At 33.7% G+C, this 25969-nt stretch overlaps 1 protein-coding gene across 5 annotated transcripts in view; it reads right to left on the minus strand.

Annotated features, from left to right (window-relative positions):
• FSTL5 (follistatin like 5) overlaps window positions 1–25716 on the minus strand; it is a 781414-nt gene extending 755698 nt beyond the window's left edge. For all 5 annotated transcript variants that reach the window (XM_003257915.4, XM_012507957.2, XM_030816289.1 and 2 more), the window contains exon 1: window positions 25303–25716. The gene's annotated coding sequence lies outside the window, so the exon portion shown is untranslated. The remainder of the gene's footprint in view (window positions 1–25302) is intronic.
• Window positions 25717–25969: the final 253 nt, after the last annotated feature.

Consider the following 25969-nt stretch of genomic DNA (forward strand, 5'->3'; position numbering starts at 1 on the left):
AACTGATGGATTGAATAAGCTGTCCTTCTTTGGCAGTAGACATCTGCATTATTTACAAATTTACAAAAAAGTAAAAGTTGGAACAAATAGCATTTGGGAAAGGTTTATCCTGTCTACCAACATGTTCACAACTTACAGAAAAACATTGCTTTTGTTTTCCAGAGGTGTTGCTAATTATAACTGTATGATACTATTATATTTCTATCGAAAAGCAATATAATAGCTAGCATATCATAAACTAATACATTCGTTAATGAAGTAAGGTCAATTAACCTAAGCTTTTAGAGAGGATAAAAAGTACATTTAGGGGTAATGGAAGTGTGAAACATGTCAGTGACTATAGTCTCCTGGCAAGCTAGGGGACTCCTGTGTTCCAAGGGATGCTCAGAGAGCTGGTGGGAAAGTGGGGTATGAGAAAGAGAAGCAAAAGATAAGAGCTGCAGCAAGCTTTAAAAAATTTTGCTTAAGTCACTGATAGCTGAAAAGCAACATTATGAAAGCAGAAATAAGAACGTAAAATATATATACATGTAATATTACTTATATTTATATCTACAGAAGTCTTCTTGCTCTTCAATGTACTAAGTACTATGTGAAGTTCAATAATCCAGCTCTATTCTGAATTTGAAGCTGTTTTGGAGAAATTACAGTGTGATGGAGAAAACTCTTCAGAGTTACAGAACTTCTATTAGGTAATTAACAGAATTAATTAATTTGATTGGTAGTTATTGTAATTTACCACATTTACAGATTAAAGTACAGTGAATCTGATACTAGAGCACATCTCAGTGCATGCAGATACTACCCATTTAATGAAATTAAAGTCAATGTATGATAAACAGTCTTAGCAAACTAAGAATAGAAGGAAAATGCTTAATTTTTAAAAAGACATCTATTTTTATTAATGTAAAAAGAAAAAATATCAAGACTCTCATACTTACTGACATAAATTTTAATAAGACTAGCAGCAAAGGAAAATGCTTGATATTACCCATACTGTTTAGGATTGTACTGAAGGCCTAATCAGTGCAGTTAAAAAAATAATAAAATAAAATATGTAATAACTGGAAAGTTGAGACAAAACCCTGTTTATATTTAATAAAGTGCTTATTTACAAAGAAAATCCCAAATGTATTTTTGTTATTAGAATAAATAAGGTTTGATGAAACAAAAGAAAGAGAAATCTGACATGCAACACAAAATCTAAAATCTTTAGACTACCACATTCCATCAGAAAACGTATTTCATGTATTTTCAATTGGCAGAGTGCCAATAAAAATACTTAGAAGCCCTTTATGTAAGAACTTAAATATTTTATTGAAAACATTAAATAATACTTAAATAAATGGAGACATTTGGAAATAACTCTCTGTAATAAATTTATCAATATTCCTCAAACTGAGTTATAGAATTAGTGCAATTCCAATTAAAATCCTAATAGGTTTCTTTTTTCCTCATATCTTTTCAGTTACTTGCTTTTTAAATTTTAGATTCCAGGGTACATGTGCAGGTTTATTACATGAATATATTGTGTAATGGTGAGGTCTGGGTTTCTAGTGTACCCATCAGAAAAAGAATGAACGTTGTACCCAGGTGACAATTTTTAACGCTCCCCTCCCTTCCAACTCCTGGAAACCATTTTGGAGTCCCCAGTATCTATTATCTCTATCTTTATGGCCACATATACCTTAATGGAGTTATTTGTAGAATTTGATAAGCAGATTTTAATTGCAAAGACAACTGGAAGGACCAAGAACATCTGAGAAATTCCTGAAGAAGGAATAGGGAGAGGATTTTTCAAACCATATTTCAAGAAATATCATGAGAGTATACACACACACACACACACATAAACACACACACATACACGTACACATATACACTACATTAGGCAAAAGTTAGAGGCAGCATACATAAAATTTTATCTTTTTCCTAAACAGACTTTGCACATAAATGTCAGAAGATGAATTGTGTGATTGACAAATTGTGCAAGGAATGTTGAATAGCTATATGAAAAAAGTTAATTTCTCTCTGACACAAGGTATAAAATCTAGTCTTCATCTATTAACTATGAAAAGCTATACTATGAAACTTTTAAAACTTAATGCAGCAAAATTTCCTTATAATGTATGTAAGGAGGGAATTCTCAAACAAGGAACAAAAGTCACACATCATAAAAGATTGATTGCAAATTATATTGTGACAAAAATAAGAATGTCAGTACATCAAAGGATGCCATGAAGAGAATAAAAAGACATGGTATAACTGGAAAATCTTTGTTTTATCTTTGTCATCAGCAAAGAATTTGTATCAACAGCATGAGATCAAAAAGCTTCATGAAGAAACGGACAACAGACGTAAGTAGGAATTTTGTAAAAAAGAAAATGGTAAAAGAAACTCATTGATATCTAAAAATATGTTCACTTTCACCATTTTTAGGTAAATGCCAATAAATATTAGGAATATATTGTTAAACTGTAACCAGTTGGCATTTTTTTTCAAAAAGCATGATAATATCAAGTACTAGTGAGAATAGGAAGCAACCAAAAAACTACATAATGCTGACGAGAATGTAAATAGGCACAATCACTTTAAAATGCTATTTACCATGTCTAGTAAGGTTGAACATTCACCTACTTTGCAATTCTACTCCAGTGGGAATACCCTAGAGAAATTCTCACATACGTTCAAGGAAATAGATGCACAAATATTTATAGTAACATTGTTTTTAATAGTAAATTGCCAGTAACAACCCAAGAGCCCATCACTAATTTAGTGGATAAGGAAACTGTGATTTTTTTTTAACTATGGAATCTTTACAACAGTAAAAACTAATGTATGAAAGCTACAGGAGTCATCATAAGGAAAGAATCCAGTGAGGTCAGAGAGTAGGGGTGAGGACCAGTTTGAGCAAGTCATTGTGGCTCATTTTAATAACATTGGCTTTTACTCTAAATAAAACAGGAAGACATTGGAGGATCTGACACATGAGTGAAATTGCCTGACTTAGGTTTCATAAGATCATTCAGACTGATGTATTGATAATACATTAAGGATAGAGATAGAAAGCAAGGAGATTAGTCTTAAGAGTAACGTAATCGATGTAGAAATAGCACTGACTTGTTCAAAGGTAACAGCAGTGGAGGTGATAAAACAATGTCCAGGTTTGACATGTTTTCTGATGTGAACCTTAAAGAATTGCTGAAGAATCTGATATGAGGAGTAAAAGAAAGAAAGGAGGTTAATATGACCCCAAGATGTTAACATAAGTATTTATATAGTTTCGATATTTGTCCTCTTCAAATCTGAGATTGAAATTTGATCCCTAATGTTGGAGGTAGGGCCTGGTGGGAGGTGTTTGGGTCATGGGGGTAGATCTCTTAAGAATGGCCATTCAAATTGGAAGTCAATGGGAGTAATGAGTGAATTCTAGCTAATTAGTTTACTCAAGAGTTGGTTACTTAAGAGTGTGGCACTTCCCTCCCTTCTCTCTTTTGATCCCTCTTTTGCTATGTGATACATCTGCTCTGTCTTTGTCTTCTGCCATGATTGTAAGCTTCCTTAGATAATTCCCAGAAGCAGATGCTAGCACCATGCTTCTTTTACAGCCTGTAGAACCGTGAGCCAAATAAACCTTATTCCTTCCTATTATCCAGACTTGGGTATTCCTTTAGAGCAATGCAAATGAACTAAGACAAGTATTTAGAAAAGCAGAGAATTCTGCAGGACAAGCATGTTTTTGGTGGCGGTGGCGGGAAGAGGAGAAGATAACCAGTTCAGATTGTGATACTTAAGTTTGAGGGGCTTCATAGATATTCAAATGTATATGTAGAGAAAGCAGTTCCATATACAAGTATGGAAGTGCAGAGAGAGGTCAAGCCCCAAATAGCAGGTATTGAAAGTCATGAATGGGAGTATCGAGGAAGTGTACACAGGTAGAAAGAAGAGCTTGAGAGTATTCCACCATTGAGAGCAGTGGTTCTCCACCAAAGGTAATTTTGTCCTGAATATTTGGTTGTTCCAATGGGAAATGAAGGTGCTATTGTATCTAACGGGTAGAGGTCAGAAATTCTGCCTAACATCCTACAATGTGTAGGGCAACCCCTATAATAAATAATTACCCAGAATCTCAGTGGTGCCAAATTTAGGAAACCTTGTTAAGAAACCTGGCTTTGGAGTTGGGGCAAAGATCTTGCAAAGAAAACTGAGTTGATGTGGCCTGAAGGTCAGTAGGAAGTGAGAGTGTGGTGTCCTGAAAGGCAAGTAAAGGAAATGTTTGAAGGATGAGAATATTATCTCAGCTATGGCAAGTCATCTAATAGTTCAAGCATTATTGAGAGCTAATAATTTATCCCAAGGTATTTAATAATCTGTAAATTATTGCTGACCTTGATGGAAATAGAATTAAAGAAATGGTCTAATAGATTTGAGAAAGAATATATAGAGAGAAATTTGAGACAGTGGATAGAGACAGCTCATCAATGAATTTTGGCATAAAGTAAAGAAGAGAAACAGAATGACAGATGAAGAATAATTGTGATCAAGAGAGTTTTGCTGGTTTGTTGAATTTAAAGACAGTGACAATAGCACCATTCTTTCATGCTAATAAAAATAATCCAGGACAGTGATACAAATTGATAAGGAAGAAAGAGAATGGGGGACCCTTGGAGCAATGCCTTTGAGTAGCTAAGAGAAGATGTAATATAGTTATTGATATACTCCAATTTTTATGAAAGGTAAAAGATGAAAGAACAAGCATTTTCAGTCATAAACAGGCATACCTGCATGAATTTTATTTTGACTGTCAGTTATTAGCTATGTGACTTTAGTCAAATTATTTAGTCTTTCTACTTCAGCTTTCATCTGTGTAATCCTTCCTTCATATGAAGCTGTTTTAACAATTAAATGAGATTTTGTATGCATAGTACCTAATACATTGTTTGACACACACTAGGCTCTCAAGTAATGACAACTGTTACTATCATTATTATTTAATGATAAAATCAACTACTTCGTTCTTGGGATATTTCTGATTGTCATCATCATTTAAAGCTTTAAATTTTACGTCTGTAGTTGTGTAGCAATATCTTAAGGGAGATACTTCCTGCTAAAAAATGCTGATATCTGATTATAGGTAACATTAGAAAAATTAACTCAAACAATACCTCTACTTTTTTTCATAATTAGCCATCTGTAATTTTTATTCACTTAGGTCATTTTGTTTCTTGGACAGATATTAAATTACAATGATAAAAACTAACTTGTAAAGATTATTGACTTTACCTTGATTTATATTTAGGCATTGGGATATGTGTTCTAAATTTAAATAAATTCCATTTGATTTAATTCAATTTTATTTTATTTTAATATTTAATTATGGATGTATGCTATCACTTAAAAGTATTTCTTATATAATTTAAAGCTGAGAGCAAATGATTTTTTGCAAAACCAAAAGCAATCCTTCATACGTTTACAGGTGAACACCATTGTTAATGCTCCATGCTAACTGCATATAAAATTAGCATCATTATCAATTTAAATGTCCAAAGCATATTATTTTCTGTTTTTCTCTTTTTACTGCAATATTAATTGCCTTCCATAATTGTTATAAGTTGAATATTTTAGGGCATCTGGATCTTTAAATCATTACCAACTGTTTAAAACACTAAGGCTTAGAATCCTAAATCCTAAAAGCTAAGGGTACATTGTATCTGACTTTACACACACACACAGACACACACACACACACACACACCAGGAAAAAAGGTTACATTGTGTCTGAATTTAAACACACACACACACACACACACTTACACACACACCAGGAAAAAAAAATACCTTTGCAGAGTTTCCAAGCAGAACTATCTCAAGCTTTTTGTTTTTTTCCCTTCCAGATTATATAACAGAAGTACAAACATTATTATTCTCATGATAATGCATATTTTAGAGTCAAAATTATTTACTGAAAAAGCTCAAGACATTGAACCTCCCAGGGTGATGGCCCAATTAAAGAGCTTCCATAATTATGTCTAAAACAAAACCTGCTGGCAGAGCTGAAAGCTTTAGTTATAGCACAGCAAATGCAGTGAAGAACAGGGACGAGCCTTCATTGGCCTCAGTGGAGAAAAGAACTTGCCTAGAGACTGGTCTGCGGGAGATAAACAAAACATATTCTAATGTGATCCAAAGTTAGTGAACTTTCAAGCATGCACGCAAGGAACAAAATTCAAATGCACACATCAGTGATTTATATAGCTATAACTTAATTATTTGGGAGGAATTTCCATTTGTGTTATATGTTCTATTATCGATGTAACTCAATTGGATTGCCTTCTTACATTTGCATTTTAATGCACTAAGAGGATTTAATTTGAACTCTTCTCCTACTATTCCAAATGGAAATTTGTTTCTAAGTTACTATTTGAGCTTCATTCCATTCACTACAATCAAACATGTCAGAGTATGCTATGGTGCATGCAATCACTCAGATACAAAGTGTGTGATTAGTATGGAATCAAACTGAACTTAATATTTTAAACAACCTTGTCAGCTCTGCATGATGACACCAAATACAAAAGCAGTGCTTCTTGGTGATGAGATTGTAAACATCAAGAACATCATGGTTCTTTTGAAAAATTGAGTAGACAAATATAATGATCCATAAAAAAGTGAATACACACTGCAGTAAGATACCAATACAGAAAAGCAAAGAAAATTAGGTGAAATATGGTGTATGCATATAATTATAATGTGATTCATTAAATTTTTTTAATCTGTTTTTTGTTTGGAATTTTCTTATGAAAATTTGTATAAAAACATATGCTGTCTAATGTAAAACTACTTTTAAATGGTAAACATTCACACAAAATTATTCCTGTAGGTGGTGAATTAAGAAGTGAGACTCCCCCCTAAATTTTAAAAAATAAGTTTCCATATTATACAATAGCATGCTGAATACACACATACTCATTACCAGTGCACACACACATACACAAATGTAAATCTCTATAGGCATGCATATTTACCTTTACCTATAAAGATAGCCATAAACATATAAAATATGAGGATTTATTTTTTAAGTAGTGAAAAGGAAATATCTAAATTATCTCAACATGATGAGCTTTAAGAAATAAGAATCAAAATATATATCTAAAAACACACAAAGCATAAGCGAGATGTTACTGATAGATATGATAGAAATACAATTCTATTTTCAAAATATCTATAAAATGCAAGTTTAAAGCAGTTTCCATACAATATTTATAGTCATAATTGTCTATTTTATATGACAAGCAATTCCCAAATCTCAGGGACCTAAAAGTGTATTTCTCACTTTCCCTACATATGCACTGAAGTTTGGCAAGGAAAAGTCTTTTCATGAAGTTATTAAAAACAAACTGATGAAGAGTAGCCTATCTCATGACAGCCCTATCTCAACATGGACATGAGGATTTGCCATAATAAGGGAAAAAAACGGAGAATCATGCATCAGCTCTTAAATACTCCCAGATGGAGATAATGCTGTCTTTTCTATTATTTTACTGAACAAACAAGTCACATGGCCATACCTAACATAGGAAGAATTAGAAAGGATAATATTTCCATATGCTCAGATAGTTTAGAGAATCAAAAACATTGGTGAGTATTAATAATTTCTACCAAACTTTAGGAAGTTTAATGTGGTAAAGCTTAGAGTGTCCTGATGTGTATGATGATTCTCCAAGGCCAGTGGAGAGACTATTTTGAATTTCTTAAACTTTTTTTTAAAAAGTGATTTGTTTAAGTGGGAATGTTTTTCACTTAATCTCTGTGACCAGATCATGAAATAGTAGTTTATGCAATACTTCTACTTAGGAGGAGATAAACAGAATAAAACTATTTCACAGTTTCATAATAATAGTTAAGATTTTGATTTTTTTTATAACTAAAAGATTCCTGTTTTGATAATTTCTTATTTATATGCATGATAATAAGGAAATAATAGTGATTTTTTTGGAACCTAAAGCTTAACCAATTAAGCACCCAATGTTGTTTTCTTTCTAACACTTGAATGGAGATATCTATGTAAATATAACGTCAATATCTGTGTATTTATATATCTATCTATGAATCTATGCATCTATCTGTCTATCCATCTGAAGAATATTTCCCTTGTAACTGAAACATCCATGTCACTTTGTTGTGAATCTATTCCAACAGAAGGATCAAAAATAGAATTTCCTTTCTAGAGTAAATTCCTTAATACCATACTGACTTATCACTATATCTATAGATAAAAGAACCTTTTTATAACATATTTTTATGTTTCACTCATTTTTTAAATTTTATAATAGCTTTAGATTTATAGAAAAGTTGCAAAGATGGTACATATACTATATATCAGTTATCATATACCCAACACCTATTGTCAACATCTCATGTTAGTATGGTACATTTGTCACAACTAATAAACCAATGCTAATACCTTATTATTAACTAAGGCACACCTTATTCTGAGTTTCTGTGTTTTTTACCTAATATCCCTTCCCTTCCCTTCCCTTCCCTCCCCTCCCTTCCCTTCCCTTCTCTCCCCTCCCCTACCCTCCCCTCTCCTCCCTTCCCTTCCCTTCCCTTCCTTCCTTCCTTCTCTTCCCTTTCCTTCCTTCCTTCCTTCCTTCCTTCCTTCCTTCCTTCCTTCCTTCCTTTCCTCTCTCTCTCTCTCTCTCTCTTTCTTTCTTTCTTTTCTTTGTGTGTGTGTGTATGAGACAGAGTCTTCCTCTGTTGCCCAGGTGTGCAGTGTGGGATCTTGGCTCACTGCAATCTCCACCTCCCAGGTTTGAGTGATTCTCCTGCCTCAGCCTCCCAAGTAGCTAGGACTACAGGCGCACGCCACCATGCCCGGGCTAATTTTTGTATTTTAATAGAGATGAGGTTTCACCATGTTGGCCAGGCTGGTCTCGAACTCCTGACCTCAAGTGATCTGCCCCCCTCGGCCTCCCAAAGCACTGAGATTACAAGTGTGAGCCACCGCGCCTGGCCCTAACATCCTTTTCTTTCTGAAGATCCCATTCAGGACATAACATGAAATTTAGTTATCCTGTTTCTGTAGGCTCTTCTTAACTATGATTTCGCTTGTTTTCTTATTTTTATTTCCTTCAAAATTTTATAAATATTCTTATCTGGGAATTAGTTTCTAAGTTTAGCTCCTATTTCTCTTTAATTAACATTCCCTAACTTAACATAAAAATACTGCTTTTCAAAACATGTCGAACAAGTTCAACATCAAGAAGCATTTCACAAGAAGCTGTCTTCACAACAGGCAAAAGGTAGTTTTTAAATCTACAATTGTTCTTTCATGCTTGATTTTTTAAAGTATGGCCAATAGCAAAAGCACTAAGATTTATTTGTAGTACAGAATTATACAATTGCTCTATTGCTATAATACAGAATAAAGTGATAAATCCTCATAAAAGTCACATTTTTGTGTACCCTGTAAGTTACAGTTCTCCTTGAGATCAGTTTACTGTCTTTTCTTTGAAGTGGCTTTCCAGAAACAGTTTTTATTGTTTGCATTGTTTCCTTAGTTTTTCTACTTCTTCTTCATTTGTATCTATAAAATTAATGTTTGGGCCAGGAGCGGTGGCTCACGCCTGTAATCCCAGTGCTTTGGGTGGCGGAGGTGGGCAGATCACGAGGTCAGGAGTTCGAAACCAGACGTTGGTGAAACCCCATCTCTACTACAACTACAAAAAATTAGCTGGGCGTGGTGGCAGGTGCCTGTAATCCCAGCTACTTGGGAGGGTGAGGCAGGAGAATCACTTGAACCCAGGAGACAGAGGTTGCAGTGAACTGAGATTGCGCCATTGCACTCCAGCCTGGGCAACAAGAGCGAAACTCTGCCTCCAAAAAAACAATTAATGTTTGAAATATGAAGATTACTCAGGCAAATAAAAGACATTTATACCTAGCCAACCAACCCACCTTTACTTAAGCCACAATCTGAGTTACCTTGAATCTGGCAGATCACTATTCAATATTTAGTGAAATTTGATATCTCCAACTAATAAATAAATACATTAATATTGAAGCTATTTGAACCTTCCCATGTTAGGTGAGTTGGTGAATAAATTAGACGATTCCACGCTAGCTGACCAAATCTTCCCCTGAATATCTCAACTAGTCTGTCATTGAAAAATTGCTGAACACAATCCAAAATACACTGAGAAAAAAATGCACTATTTGTGTTTTTTAGTGTGATAATTATTGTGTCACCCTAAATTCCTTTTGTGTCTTGAATTTGGACCTTTAATGCATTTTCAATCATTATATCTAATATATTTGTGATTCCAGTGGGTCCTCAAATTTTAATATATCAACATAATGCTTTATTGAAAATGTACTTATCTGCATATTAATAGGTCTAAAAACACCTATTAATTTAATTAAAAGTTTTAAAGATGATGTATATATACATTTATACATTATAAAAATAGGTTTTCAAAATAAACATGACTAGTGTGTTCACTGTCAGTAATAAATTATCATCTTTGTAGTTCATATCCCCAAAAAGATTATTGTGTTAATCTTACACATGTAACATTATTTTATATTGCCTTCTAAATATGATATGGAATGTTCCAAAGTGCACGTGATTTATTACTGTACTTTGTATTTTCTGAGTCAGGCATTATTAACCTGCATTTCAATAAGAAGTGATCAATCCAACCATTTTTCAATGAATGCAGCATCTATAATTCTAAATGAATTTTAAGTGCCATAGTCATTTCAGTGGGTAAACTCTTCAGAAACACCAGACTTAGTAGGCAGCCTGAAAGGACTATATGTAAAACAAGCCAAGCAATCAATCAAACAAAACAGTGTGAGATTACTCTAGCCAAACTTGTTTGAGGAAAAATACTGCAAGGTCAAAACCAAAATCTTTTGTATGTGTGTGTCATTTACCATGTGATCATGGCTCTGTGGCCCACAGAGTTCTAATATTCAAAAATTGTTTTGAAAACACTCCCAAAAACTAAGTGTCTGAATGTTATCTGTTTAGAATTATCAACAAATCTGGAAGTGTTGAGTAATTGAAATGAAACCCATACAAAAGATTCTTCCCACTAGAAGTCAATGTATGCTGGGTGCGGTGGCTCGTGCCTGTAATCCCAGCACTTTGATGGCTCAAGCCTGTAATCCAGGCTGAGTCAGGAGTTCGAGACCAGCCTGGGCAACATAGAGAGACTGTACCCCACCCACCAACCATCTCTCCAAAATATAAAAATATTTTTTAAAAAATTTAGCCAGGGGTGGTGGCTCACAAGCTAGAGTTCAAGAACAGCCTGGGCAACACAGAGAGACCACCATCTCTACAAAGAAATCTAAAATTAAAAAAAAAAATAGCTCTTTGTGCTGTTGCATCTCTGTGGTTCCAGCTACTTGAAGGGCTAATGTGCATCATCCCCCCCAAGGATCGCTAGAGCCCAGTAGGTGGAGGCTGCAGTGAGCTGTGATCATGCCACTGCACTCCTGCCTGGATGACAGAGCAAGACCCTGTCTCTCAAAAAATGAAAAATAAAAAAAGTCAATGTAGTTTCAATTTGTCTATATATTTGTATCTGTGTGTATATGTATATATGTGTGTGTGTACACACACACATAACACGCTTCTGAAAAATGTTTTTGTTCGTGGTAGAAATGCTACCTTATGATTTTACGTAATTTGTAACTCAGTTTCAATACTATGTTAAGTTTGACATCTGTTACTAAGATAAAACATGTGGAGTATGCCTGAAATAGAAGTTTCACTATTCCGCCATTTAGTGGTAAGACTTGAATGAAAAACAGATATATAACCACATTAATAAAATTCGTTTTATTTTTCCTCCAAATTAAGGAAATTTTTAATTAGTGGTGCTTTTGGTTTTTGCTAACAGTTTAGAACTTCCTAAAGAATACTGGCTAATCAGGATTATATCAGAATAATATATTTTGTTTGGAATTTGGAATCCTAGATATTCAAGAGATAAGTTATTTTGAATAAATATTTACATACTTGAGAAGGCCAAGTGCTTCCTAGAAAGACATACTGGGCCTAATGTTTTTAGACATGGAAGAAAAATCAGTTTACATGGAAAATATAACAGTAAAGCCACAGAGTTCTTAATATAAGACAGAGATCATTGGGGCCTTTTGAGCCAGAGAGAAACGTGTGCTTCCTTTCTGAGGCAGTATGGGCCGTAACCTCCCAGAAACCTTGGTGTCAGCTCGGTTCTACCTTAAATGCTCTTCTAAAGTTTTATCAAAATAAATTAATAGTGTCTAGAAATGTGTCTGAGGTATAATAATTGTTCAATAAACAATTATTATTATTCTATGGCATCTATTTTCATTGATTCTGTACAATCAAATTAGGATTCTTTTAAGTTAATGTTCAAAGACAAAGAAATGTTACAACAGAAGAATTACTACCAGAAAAAAACATTAAAACATCACATTCACTAATAAGCAAACGTAAATAAAAATCCAGAGTGCATTTTCACTCTTAACAAAATCATGGCACCCAACACTGTGGTTAAATAATATCTCAACCATTACTAGTCTGAATGTATTGATGTAATCATCATAGAAAATAATATGACAATACCTATTCCTATTACTTAAAAGTGATCATGTGATTTTACCAAGTAATTCAACTTCTGGGGAAATGTTATAATAATAAAGGCATAATTGAATTTCAAATATACGTTTCAAAAGTTTGTAGATCACTAGACATTTACATAAAAACTGCATACCAAATAGTAGCAAATATTAACTAAAATTTGGCATTAATGTAATCTCAATAAATCACACGTGCTGCGGTTAAATTTAAATTTCATATAGGAAAAATCAACTAATTACAAAAATGCCATTATACAGAAATCAATTAATTTAGTATGAAATTAGGAATGAATAACACTATCACATGAAGCTATGTTAAATTATTATTATTATTAGTTTTCTTTCTTTTTCCAGAATGCTCCAATGGAGGTATTCAACTGAATCATTAGGGCATATATGATACTCTTTCTCTCTGATAAAAAGAAAAAAGAAAAAAAATTAATTGGAAAAAGTTTTTAAATTAGCAGGTTTTACATTTTGAGCAGGATGTTTAAAAATCATGTAGCAACATCCCAATCAAAAATAACTTGAGATAGTTTTTATTTTCAAATCTGTAAGGTGTATAAATATGGGACATGGTCCTTGGTATGAAGTTGCTAACTCAAAACATACTGTGTGTTTAACAGTCTCTGAAGACTGATATTCTCTAACTTTGTCCCAGTTTTAAATGTTTGAAAAGTTCTGAAATAGAACAAAAAATGATGTTTAAATCCATTGTAGTTGAGTTAACAGCAAAATTTTAGGATATGACCTGCCATATTCTAATGACTATCACAGATTAATTTAAGCCTGCTGGTGCTTCACAGAAGTCTCTTGTATACTCGGCATCTTGTCACATTCTATTTTCTGGATCAAGAGCCCAGTGTTAAGATCTAAAAACTGGGGCAGTAAAAGCCTGAGTGTCACACAGCAGGGTTTCCATAGTGTCCTAACCATTTATAAATCAAATCCATTCAAGGCTAATAATAAATAGGACACAACAATTTCAAGACAAACAGTGTGGCTTCTTCAAATGTTTAAACAATTCCGAATTTTGCAACTTCAAAAAGTTATTTTGCATTTAAAAATACCTTTATTTGCTCTACCCGAAGACTATTTTTGAGGAAAAACAAAGTGGCACTAGAAGGCCAGAATCAGAATATTCTTAATGCCTTCTTGAGCTCCCTCTACTGATTTTTAGACAGTTTTTAACTTAACCGAGGTGTTCAGCAAAACATGTATAATTAACTAGAAGTCCAGTAGAGTAGCATCCGGAGCAGTTTTCACAGCTGGGCACACACTCCGACTACAGACATTATCAATTAAGTTGTACTATTTGTGCACAGACAGGGAAACAAACAGAATGAAAGCCCTTCGACTTTCTCAGGCCTCAGGACATGTAGAGAAACAGGGCACTGGCTAAAAGAAAATAAACAGTTGCAGAGGGTATTAATTTGAAATCGTTGTTGTCATGAATTGTAAATAAGTAGACTTTAAATGCAAAGCATTTTCTAGAAACTTTCTCTTCAGTTTTTAATGATTTTTACTCCAATTAATTATAGCTTTATGAGAAATCTCACCAAGGAAATAATTCAGGAAAATCTTTGGCACAATTCATGCACTTCTTTCAAGTCTTATTTTCTTTGTAAGCGCACTAACTCTTGATATTCTGCCAAAGGATTGAGATATTGTGCATTTAATTTTTGCATTTATTTTCTAAAGGTATAGATGTATTTTTATTACTATTATTTTCTTTTGCTTTTTTTCCTACATAGTCCCATGATGTCACACTATTTGAATAAACAATGCAATTTCATAATAACAAACAATCACTGTAGTTTCTCAAGCATGTGCGCAAACCCAAAAAGCATTGTAAGCATTTCTCTTTCCCTAATAATGCCATAGTGTCTGGGATAATGAATCGTTGACATAAATACCAGCTCACTCAATCATTGCCTTAAAGGAACATACATTTTAGAGAACTTAAATTTTCTATGAAAAAATGTGAAGTTCTGAACAAACAAACTGCACAATGCTAAAAGTGTCTAAATTTATACTCAGAAATTAGCTTTAAGTCCCAGAATTTAGTTGCAACATGCTCTGTATAGTATGTTTAAAGCGGAAGGAAAAAAAAATAACCGAATTAATGTATTTCAAATACATTGTAGTGCCAAACAAAAATGAAAGCTAATTTTCATTAACAAGAAAACCACAAAAAGTAATTACTTTTTTCATGATATGTGCCTTCTGGTTTTTGCCAACAATTTGTCATTTAAAACTGAATAGAATTTTACAAATTGAAGTTCATTCAAGAGGATTTTAAGGTATTATATCCCATCAATACTTGATAATCATAAACTTCTATTTTGTGAGTAGATGTTCACTATTCAACATTCCTCCACCCTAAACATATTGACTTCTTACTGGATGATAAGCTCTTTCTTAAAGTCCCTGGGGCTTACTAATATCATGTTTTCTTGGTTATAATTATGGATAAAAACATTCACCCTTTTTAGAATGATAAGGAATCTTAACTTTAATCAGAAATTACTTAATGTGTTCCTCAGAATGGCATGAAGATGGAACCTATGATAACTCCAATCTTAGGTAGCACTCTTATCCCTTAGTAATGCTTTACCTGTTTTACTTTTTACCTGAACACTTATCAATGCCAGATATTATATTATACTTTGGCCTTATTAGTTTGCTTATTGTCTATCTTGCCACAGAGAGGGTAGGGCAGGTACTCTGTCTCTCTCATTGCTACTCATCCCCAGCACCTGAAAGGGTACCTGAAACAGCAGGTATTTAATATATTTATTGAATTAATTTATTTATCTTAAAATAACTATATATATGTGAGTGTGTATACGTGTGTGTGTATATATATATATTTATATTTTTATATATGTATATATATATTTTAGACGGACTTTCACTCTTGTCGTCCAGGCTGGAGTGTAATAGCATGATCTCGGCTCACCACAACCTCCGCCCCCTGGGTTCAAGTGATTCTCCTGTCTGATCCTCCCTCCTGAGTAGCTGAGATTACAGGTGCCTGCCACCATGCCCAGCTAATTTTTTGTATTTTTAGTAGAGATGGGGTTTCACTATGTTGGCCAGGCTGGTCTTGAACTCCTGATCTTGGGTGATCCACCCGCTTCAGCCTCCCAAAGTGCTGGGATTACAGGCTCGAGCCACTGCACCCAGCCAAAATAGGTATAATCTTAATAATACTTTTTAAAGTATTGTTTATAAAAGAATGAAGAATTGAATTTATCTATTAGTTATCTTTATTTAGCTTTTGTCAAAATAAAATTGTTTTAATTGTATATAAAAGATATAAGTGCAATGGCTTTTTTCTGTGTAATTAATGTTAGTAAAAATCATTGCCCAATCATTTACTAATCTTTAGACTACATAAACAAAAAAAAAATTATCCATAGCACATAAATCTTTTGTTGAAGATCTTTTGAACATGACATTTTTTCAAGTGTTGAAGTTTTTCTTTTAAAGTAAATCTAAAGTATATTTCTTGCACTTTTCCTAAATAGCAAGTGTAAAATGTCATGTTCACCTTCTATGTAATTACCATGTTATCTATAAAAGAGCATAAATATAATGTTAAATACAAGTTTCTGATTTGCATGAAAATAGTCCATGTTGCATGCAATAAGGTCATAATAAAATATCCTTTGTGTGGTTCTCAGTCAGAGACCAAAGTTAAAAATAGGAAAACACAGCAGATGACCAAACTCTAATATCAAAAAACATTAACCAAATCCATCATCATAAATCTATTATAGTCCGAAATGTACAAAGCATTATGTAATAAATGCAAGCATAAAAAGAGAATAAAATCCAATAAGGATCAATTAATTTATATATATATATGAAGTAATTGTAAACTATGCAGGCTTTTTTTTACACACAGAAGAAGTTTCTGGGCTTCTTCCTATAAAAGAATTAATTAGGAAGAACAGCCTACGACACATTAACAAATCCAAAAGCCACTCCAGACTGTCTACTACACAGTTTAGGTGATAAATTTAGGGTTAGAAAGAAGAGCCCAGTGGCATTCAAGCAATAAAGACTAAGGTTTAAGTAAAACTTCAACCAGGTACAGTAGGCAGAACACTACCTGAATCCCAGTGACACACACTCTTGTATAATCACCTCACCTTGTGTGTAGGCAGGACGTATAACTTGCTTTTGACCAATAGACCATGGCAAAGGTAATGTGCTATTGCTCTTGTGGTCACATTTTATGGCAAAAAGGAAGGGATTTAAAGATGTAATTAAATGTATATCAAAAGAGAGATTACCCTAGATGAGCCTGACTGGATGAGTGAGCCTTTAAAAGCGGGGTTAGAGGTCAGAAACAGAAGCAGTTAGATTAATTCTTCTGCCGGCCTTGAAGAGGCAAGTTTCCATGAGTTCTGAGCCACAAAGAAACAAATCCAGCCAACTGTTAGGTGATCTTGGAGAAGCTCAAGCCTCAAACAAAAACCCAGGGCTGGCAGAAACCTTGACGGTGAGGTCCTGAGCAGAGGAGCCAGCTCACCTGTACCCAGACTCATAGTTCATGGAAATTGGGAGATAATAAATGTTTATGTGGCTAGGTCTGTGATAATTTGTATGTCACAACAGAAAACATACATATGTTTTAAAAACATGAACATTTTGATGAGATCCAGAGTGACATTGACATGACATTTACTGCAACAAAAACTGTAACAACTCTGAAAACCACACGGGAGCACAATATGCTCTTAAACTATAAGAACATTTGACTGAATGCAGAAAAGTGGGACCTAAACAGGGATTCTTGAAAGTACAACAGTCCAGACAGGACATTGTGTTTATACAGAGGTAAGGAACTATGTGATGGTTTAGATTTTAACTTATCTTTGTTTTGCATGCATGCATTTCACATATCAGAAAATGGAAAAGCAGGTTGACTACTTGCAGGGTGTAGAACCAATTAGAAGAATCTTTAAAGCAGCAGAGAGTGTCAACTTAATGTAAAAATTAGAGATCTAATGATGATTTCTGAACACAGTGGCATTTTAAAGCATATTTTAGTCAAGAGAAATCCAGAGAAGATATGAAATCTGTAACAGCAGGACATAAAGAGTAGGATCTGATCATGCAGTTGACTTCAGACAAAACTTGGTCTGAGTCTCAGCTCTGTGGGCAATACCTTAAGACTTGGTTTCAGAAGACATACAAACGTGGAAAAATGCTCCACATCACAAATCATCAGAAACGTGCAAGTCAAACCACAATAAGTCACCATCTTGCACCAGTCAGAATGGTTATGATTAAAAAGTCAAAAAACAACAGATACTGGTGAGGCTGAAGAGAAAAAGGAAGTCTTATATGTTATTGGTGGGAATATAGATTACTTCAGCCAGTGAAGAAAGCAGTTTGGAGATTTCTCAAAGAATTTAAAACTGAAATACCATTTGACCCAATAATGCAATTACTGGGTAGATAGCCACAAGAAAATTAATCATTCTACAAAAAAAAAATACATGCACTTGCACGCTCATTGCAGCACCATTCACTATAGCAAAGACATGGATTCAGCCTAGGTGTTTATCAATGGTAGATTGGATGAAGAAAATGTGGTACACATACACTATGTAATACTACACAGCCATAAAAAAGAGTAAGATCATGTCCTGTGCAGCAATGTGGATGCAGCTAGAGACCATTATCCTAAGCAAATTAACACGGGAACAGAAAACCAAGTATCCCATGTTCTCAGTTATAAGTGGGAGCTAAATATTGTATACACATGGACATAAGGATGACAATAACAAACACTGGAGTCTACAAGAGTAGAGAGGTGGGAGGGAGGCAAAGGCTGAAAAACCAATTATTGGGTATTATGCTGAGTACCTGGGTGTTGGGATCACTCATACCCCAAACCTCAGCATCAGGGAATATATCCAGGTAACAAGCATGCACATATATCCCCTGAATCTAAAATAACAGTTGAAAATAATTTAACTTTTTTTTAAAAAAAAAGATGGTTTCCCTATATCTACATTGTAAAGTGTTATGCATATAAAATGAAACTGTGTTTATAAATGCTTAAGACTATGCACGGGATATTATGAATCGTCAGAAATTTTGTCTCATTATTATTACAGCAGGAAGAAACAAGAATAAGGATACTAGTGTAAAGAATGTCAAAATAATTCTGTCTCAGTTTGGACAGTCTGGGTCAAGGTAAAAATGATAAGAGACAAATAGAGAATTGGGAATCAGACAAAGCTACATGATAAAGTGAGGGATGTAAAACTTGCGTACCTGATGCATATTGTATAGGAAGAACAATGTAATTTTTAAATATTTATGAATTTTTAGACCAAAGTAAATTGAAGGAGAATTTGTCATCAACTGACTGCCAGAAAAAAATAGAATAGGGGATCATGTTAGGGATGAGATCATGAGTTCATGGGGTTTGTGCTGTCACCGTGAAATCAGAGTTAAAATGTCTAGCAGACCTTTGTAAATACATTAATGGACTTCAAATCTGGGTCAGAGCCACAGATTTGGAGGATATCTGTGAAGAGATGATAATTGTAGCTGCTGGAGTGAATGGACTTCCTAGGGCTCCACAGAGAATGAGGAACAATGAATTACACGAATGGTATACACAATCTCGTAAAAATTTCAAGATTAAAAACATTTATGCCAGACTTCATGTCAAAAGTGAAACACTGATTATTGTTAACCAATATGTAAAATATAAAATAAAAGGCCCTATACGCTTTCCACTTTGAAGTTAAACATTCTTAAGAAAATCAAACTTTTCTATCTCCTTTGGGATCTACTTAATAAAGACGACCAAAAACTTGTATAATGGGGATTCAGTAGGGAGTCTGGTGCAACTTTCTGGCACACCTGGGAGCTGTGTTATAATTACTGCTAACAGCAGTCACCTCTTCTCTTTCTCAGGCACCCTAAATGCTATATGAAAACAAAGAGCAACAGCTAGTGGCCAATATTTCCCTTTACGTCAAATACAATTAGATAGAAACAATAGAATAAAGTATTTAATGTTTCCAAAGCCTTCAAGAGCCTGCCTTAGATTACCTCCTTGGTATTGTGCCTCAAAGCTAGTCATTTGTTTTGATTATTTTATTTAATCTTGATTTAATCTCGCAGACTGTTCAAAACTTTAGTAGCTAACTAATCTGAAGGATTACGTGTGAGTAGCAGTTGATACCACAAATGCTGATTGCTTGAAATGGTCTAAATTTCACGAAGTATTTGAATTTCATCTCCAGTAGGACTTTCAAGGGAAAAAGAAAAACAACTTGAACTCCTAGGAAACATTATCTACTCTATTCTATTGTTTCCTATGCTGTTTGAGGCACCAAGGGACATTGGCTGCTGCTAATATTTTGAATTTTCTATGAGGTCAATTAATGTAGCATCTTTATAACATTAAATACAGAGGGAAAACCCCTTAAGGTCTTTGGTATTATGCATTCTAAGGTGTGTATACTAAAGAATATATGGTATAAAATAATTTCAATGACTTAATAATTAAGGAATAGTCTTGGGGAAATAATAAGAGACATTTACATATAGTAAAGAGATTATCATAGTAAAAATGCTTAGTTTTGAAAATGACATAGCTAGTTGGACTTTTGACCTAAACAGAGGTACTAGACATGTAAACTTGGTTTGCTTCCCTAATTCACCTATTCCTAGCTGTGTGACCATAGGATATGGTAGTATGGAGATTTGATGTGAGTTTCTGCTTTCTTATATTAATATGAATAATTAAGAATTGAATAATATCAGTCTTTACAAAGCCATGCAAATGTTACATTACTTAATATGGGTTTATGGCCTGATATCAATAAAATATATATGAATACCTATTAATACTTTGAATGGTATCTATGTCTATCTTATTCCTTTTCCCAGATGAAAAAGCAAATTCAGGATCAAAAACCAAATGATATCAATAGGCACTCCATTATGAAGCAACAAATGGCTTTACTAGTGCCAACTCACTGGTTCTTTTTCTTTAGAAATATGAAGAGCCAGATTCCATAATCCTAAGTGAGGCAGCTCAGAGTCTGATTGACAGTAGAGTCACGGCAATTGCTGGGGCTTTGAGAAAAAGGACATGTATCTACAGAGGGCAGGTAGGCATTTGTGTTTTCATGTAAGGACATTTACTTTTAGGGTTTTGGAATTTTAAAAATAATAATAACTCAAGAGATAATAAAACAATATCTAGTGGTCCAACTACAAAAGGTAAATTATTTCCATTTCATCATCATCTTTGGGGAATATAGTTCAGGTGTGTATGTTTTAATTGCTACCGTGTGTATGTCTTAATTGCTATCTTGGTGCTATATTCACAGAGAAAATGCATCAGTAAAGTAAGTTTCTCTATTACAATATATATTTAAATACAACTCAATGAAGAAGTATTTTTAAATCTTCTGCTTTGGAATTGTTACTTGTGCAATGAACTAGTTATGAGTTGAAATAATATTCTATGTATTGACACACAAATGAACTCACTAAGCAACCACTTTGCTTTAGAGATTTATAAAATTTGATACCAAAAGCCACATTAAATTAATATTAATTACTTGATTTTAAACCAAGAAAGTTCAGAGTGAAGCTGTTCTCTTATTTCACCACATTTATATGTGAAAACATTAATACATAAGGAATAAAAATATGTTATGTGCAGGGATATCCAGGCTCTGTTCTACAGAGGTGCATGGCTTATTATCTGAAGATCTGTAGGAAGTAAACTTGATGTTTTACTTTTATAGACTGTAATTTCCAAATCCTTTATCAGAAGTCACATTTTTTCATAACTAATGTGGTGCTATAACCTCTTCATTATGCATACATCTATTTTGTTTTTTATTCCGGCAAATATTCATTTTCAATTATTCCTTGCCTTGCCAATCAGCATGAGAGGTTCTAAATGTCATTTTAATGCCAAAAAACTGGTGTGTGCACAAGCATTCTAGCCGAAATAAAAAATAACAATAATTAGAAGACAAATTTGCCACTAAAAGTTATATATTGTATTACAGCTTATTATCTAAATTATTTTGTACTAGCTAGCATGTCTTTAACTTGCATGTTCTAGGTCATCCCCTTGCATGTTTATTGTAGAGTAGAATTTACATATATATGTGTATATACATATATGTGTAAATATATATGTACACACATACATTCATACACACGTACACTCATTCTAATTGTCTCAATTACTTATACTATTATTTAATTCATCCTCTTTCAGAAAAACCATTGGAACTCTGAGTTTATCAAAACATGGTCCCATCCATTATAATAATATCAATTCATCAGTACTAAGGTGATTTAAAACACAGAGGGACCAATTGCTTTACTGTATGGTTACCAATTTAATGGGAAAATTAGGATATTTACACAAGCAATTCTACAGCTAACCTTAAGTAGGCTATACCCAAAAGACTTTGGAAGTGTTGAAGCAGAAGGTGGTTAACTCTGTTTGGTAAAGGATAATTGGTCACTTGACTCTTAGAGCGATTCTAACAACAGGAAGTATTTTTTCTAGTTTATTAGTTCACAAGAGTCTTTTGAGCTTCATAATATATTAAGTAGTAAAAAATACGAGAGATACTATGTCAATTTTGGGCAAATATGAAGAACTAATAGATGTCATTCAAGGCCTTTGGGTCTCATTGGTAAATGAGCTTTAAATATTATTTTTTAAATGGTCATTATTCAAAGAAAACTATCAATAAATTATTAGGCAAATAACTTCTTAAATATCATTTTAAGAGGTATTTTTATTTTTTCAAACTTTTTAGAGTATTTCAGATTTATTATGACATGTATTTCTCTATCGTCCATGTTAGTAACTAGAAACCAAAACAAAAAAAAAAGAAAGCAGTATACAGCCTTGATAATAAAAATTCCAAATTGATTCACCCTTATCTTAAATCTCACAAAACATAAACAGGAATGCATTTTATTTGTAAGGAGAAATTATCTATAAATTTCATTTTGGACTCAATTTTTAGTTTGATCGATAACCCTTAAGAGGTTGAGAAACAATTTAAAAAGACAAATTGAGCATGTCGTGTAATATAGAATTAAATTATTTTAATAATTTTCTGTAGACTTTATGAAGTTCATCACTTTTCTGAAAACAGTGCTGCATATATTTGCAGTGTGTCTGTAATGAAATGAGTTAATGTCTTAACAAGCCATCCAGTGTTGTGTTACTGAATAATCGTTTACATTTTACATGAATTCATTATAACTCCAAAATATGGTCATTTCTTTGTGGATCAAAGACTTAATCAGGGGCCATCATATTTGAATATCTTTCATAAGTGTCTTCAAAGTTGGCAATTTTATTAGTTTCAGTGGAAATGTTATTCTGCATTTAAATAGTGTCCCTATATGCTAAATTTGGGCTTATGATGGGAATCTAATTTTACCTTATTTCAGGACTAAGATGCAAAAGCTAAAAGTGTAGAAAAATCAGAAAAAAATGCAGCTAATGTTTTACCTTTGCAATCTCATTGAGTCAACCTTTGGTTATTATTGCCAGTAGCATAGTTTGACTTCAGTGTTTAAATATGTTATTGTTAGATGAAACACTAAATTTCATCTTAAAGAATTCCAGATATTGGTAGTTCAAGGTAGATGTTTATACTTGAATAAACATATACATCTTGGAAAACTTTGTGCACACGGAAGTCAATGACACACTCAGGTACATTTTGAGTAAATATAATGTATATATATAGTATGCCTTTCAAATGAGTTATAAAATTAAGATATGTATTAATGTTTCAAGATAATAAATAAAATTGAAAATAAAATAAGCCATAATTCTGTTAGAAATTTCGCAGCCTAAATATTTATAGCAATATAATTAGTTTTAACAATAACGTTTCAAAATTTGTAGTGGAAGGAATGATTCTCTGTGTATTTAAAGGAGATTATGTTGTATAAACTTCCTAGCTCAGTGTTTTATATATTCTTTTTTGCCCCTCTACCCAATCCAGGCTTTCAAAATTTGCATGAAAATTTAATTTAAGATCACATGACTGACATGAATCCTACAAAGAATATCTGTTTAGGGTAAAACATGTAAACAACTTCAAAAGATTTACATTTGACCTTTAGTATTTGCAACAATATGCATTTCTTGTAGCAATCACTCTCATGTAGGGCTGTGTAGTAAATACAATGAAAAATCTCTACTTAGAATATTTAGTTTAAATCATAAAATTCTAAAGCTAAACTTCATCCTAGTAACTCTAATGCAACTAGAGTAGAAATTTTATGATATTTTAAAATATACAAATATTTAAACCTAACTTAGTGTACGCCTGCTGAAAAGCATAGCTCTATTCAGTTGAATAATACTTATTAAGTATGAAACAGCTTTATATTTAACTCATTCCTATTAATATTGGACATCTACTTACAACATAAACTCTCTCTCTCTCTGTAATGTAAAGGAAATATCCCCCACCGCCGTGCTTTTCCAGGCATCATTTATACTTAATCTAATGTTACTAAATGACATAAATGAGAGACCACAATTCCATTTATCAGGCAAACCATCACACCTGTCAAAGTCGTGAATAGTAATACGAAATACAAAAAGCACAGGATAACTTCTATCATTTAATAATTGCTCACTATGAGAAGTACTGTTCAGTCGTTTTCCACACTGAATTCTTTCTCTGTACACACTCAGAACACACTGCCAATTGACAAAAGGAACATAGCTTCAAAAGAAAATCTTCTAAGTAAAGAAAAGCTCTCTGTTAAGCATGCAAGAGGTTAAACATTGCTGAAATAGTGAGACATTTTCTCAGCCCACGCTTCCCGGTTCCATTCAATTACCAACAGCACAAGCGACTATAATACAAGCGAATACTGTATTATTAAATCAGAGCTTCCCATTTATATCCACCTCTAACCTGAGGGGGTGGCAAGGGGATGACATTTGCTAGTCAACAGCAGAACAAACAGCCCCCAACTTGGAAATACACATGACCTTGGGGTGTGGAATGCTCAGAGACTGAGTTTCACAAGTTTTATTTGGATCTACTGCATAACAACACATCTAAATGGACCCAGCATGATGTAAATGTTTCTATACCTACCTCCTCCCTTCCAAAAAATGTTAAGAGAGCTCTGCACTTTGAAGTCTATGCTTTGGATATAGGAAATAATATTGATGATTAACCAGAGACTAGTCCATTCAAATAATTATTTGATTATATTTGTTGTAAACAACTTGTTGGTTGATTTATTTAATATCATTTGCTAATATATTTGGGGGGTTTCCTGGAATGGTTCCTATCCTTTGAACCCTGCTGAAAGTATTGCTCTAAAATGTTTATATTTACAAAGCAAGATATAACATACTGACATTAACTTCACAAAAAGCAAAGCTCTCAACTTCCCCTCTAGAATTTAGTGCATAATCACTAACAGATGATCCTGTAATAATAATAATAGTAATTATTAAAATATTTTTGCAATCATTGCCAAAAGTCCAGTTTCAAATTATAAAAATAAGCATAACTTGTTTTTAAATTTTTGTATGGCAGTCCGTATTTCTCCCCCACTTGTAATCATTTATAACAATATTATTTTTCTTACCTTATTTTAACAGTCACAAAAGTCCCCCAGAAAGATTCCTAAACGCTGTGGAAATATAAATCACAATTTAAAAAAAAAACTCTAAAAAGATCGTCTTAGCTGGGAAAAAAAAAAAATAGTTTGGTCTAAAACTATAGAAATCTCCAAAGTCACGCCTGAATGAGCGCCCAGGTGGCAAACAGAGGACTCTCTCCCACGTCCGATACCACACTCCTTTGTCAAGTTGATATGGGTCCTGTTGGTGAAGCGGGTCCCACAGGGCACAGAGGGTGCAAGAGGGCGTTGCCTCCAGGTGCTGGAGCAACTGGTCCGCTCCCGTCTCAGGTTCAGCACCGACAGCACAGTGGACAGTACCAGCTCCTCTCACCTCCAGTTTGTCTCAGTCACTGAACCAGGCTGATTCTCGCTCCTCCTCCCTACAGGAGCTGCTGCCACTCAACCCGGGGGTGCCCCGCCCCCACGATCTGACGTAACTATTTTGCATATCAACTCGCTGAGAGGTGAGGGGCCTCCCCCTTGACTGGGCTTCTGCTAGAGTCAGCTGCGGCAATCGAGGCGACAAAATTCAGGCTTAACGTCAGCATGGGCATCCTTGGACTTCAAGATGTATTCTCAACCAGTCCAGTAGAAACTAAACGCTTTGGCGGTGCTGGAGCCTTTGCCTTCG

This window comes from Nomascus leucogenys, chromosome 7b (genome assembly GCF_006542625.1).
Source record: "Nomascus leucogenys isolate Asia chromosome 7b, Asia_NLE_v1, whole genome shotgun sequence".
NCBI lineage: Eukaryota > Metazoa > Chordata > Mammalia > Primates > Hylobatidae > Nomascus > Nomascus leucogenys.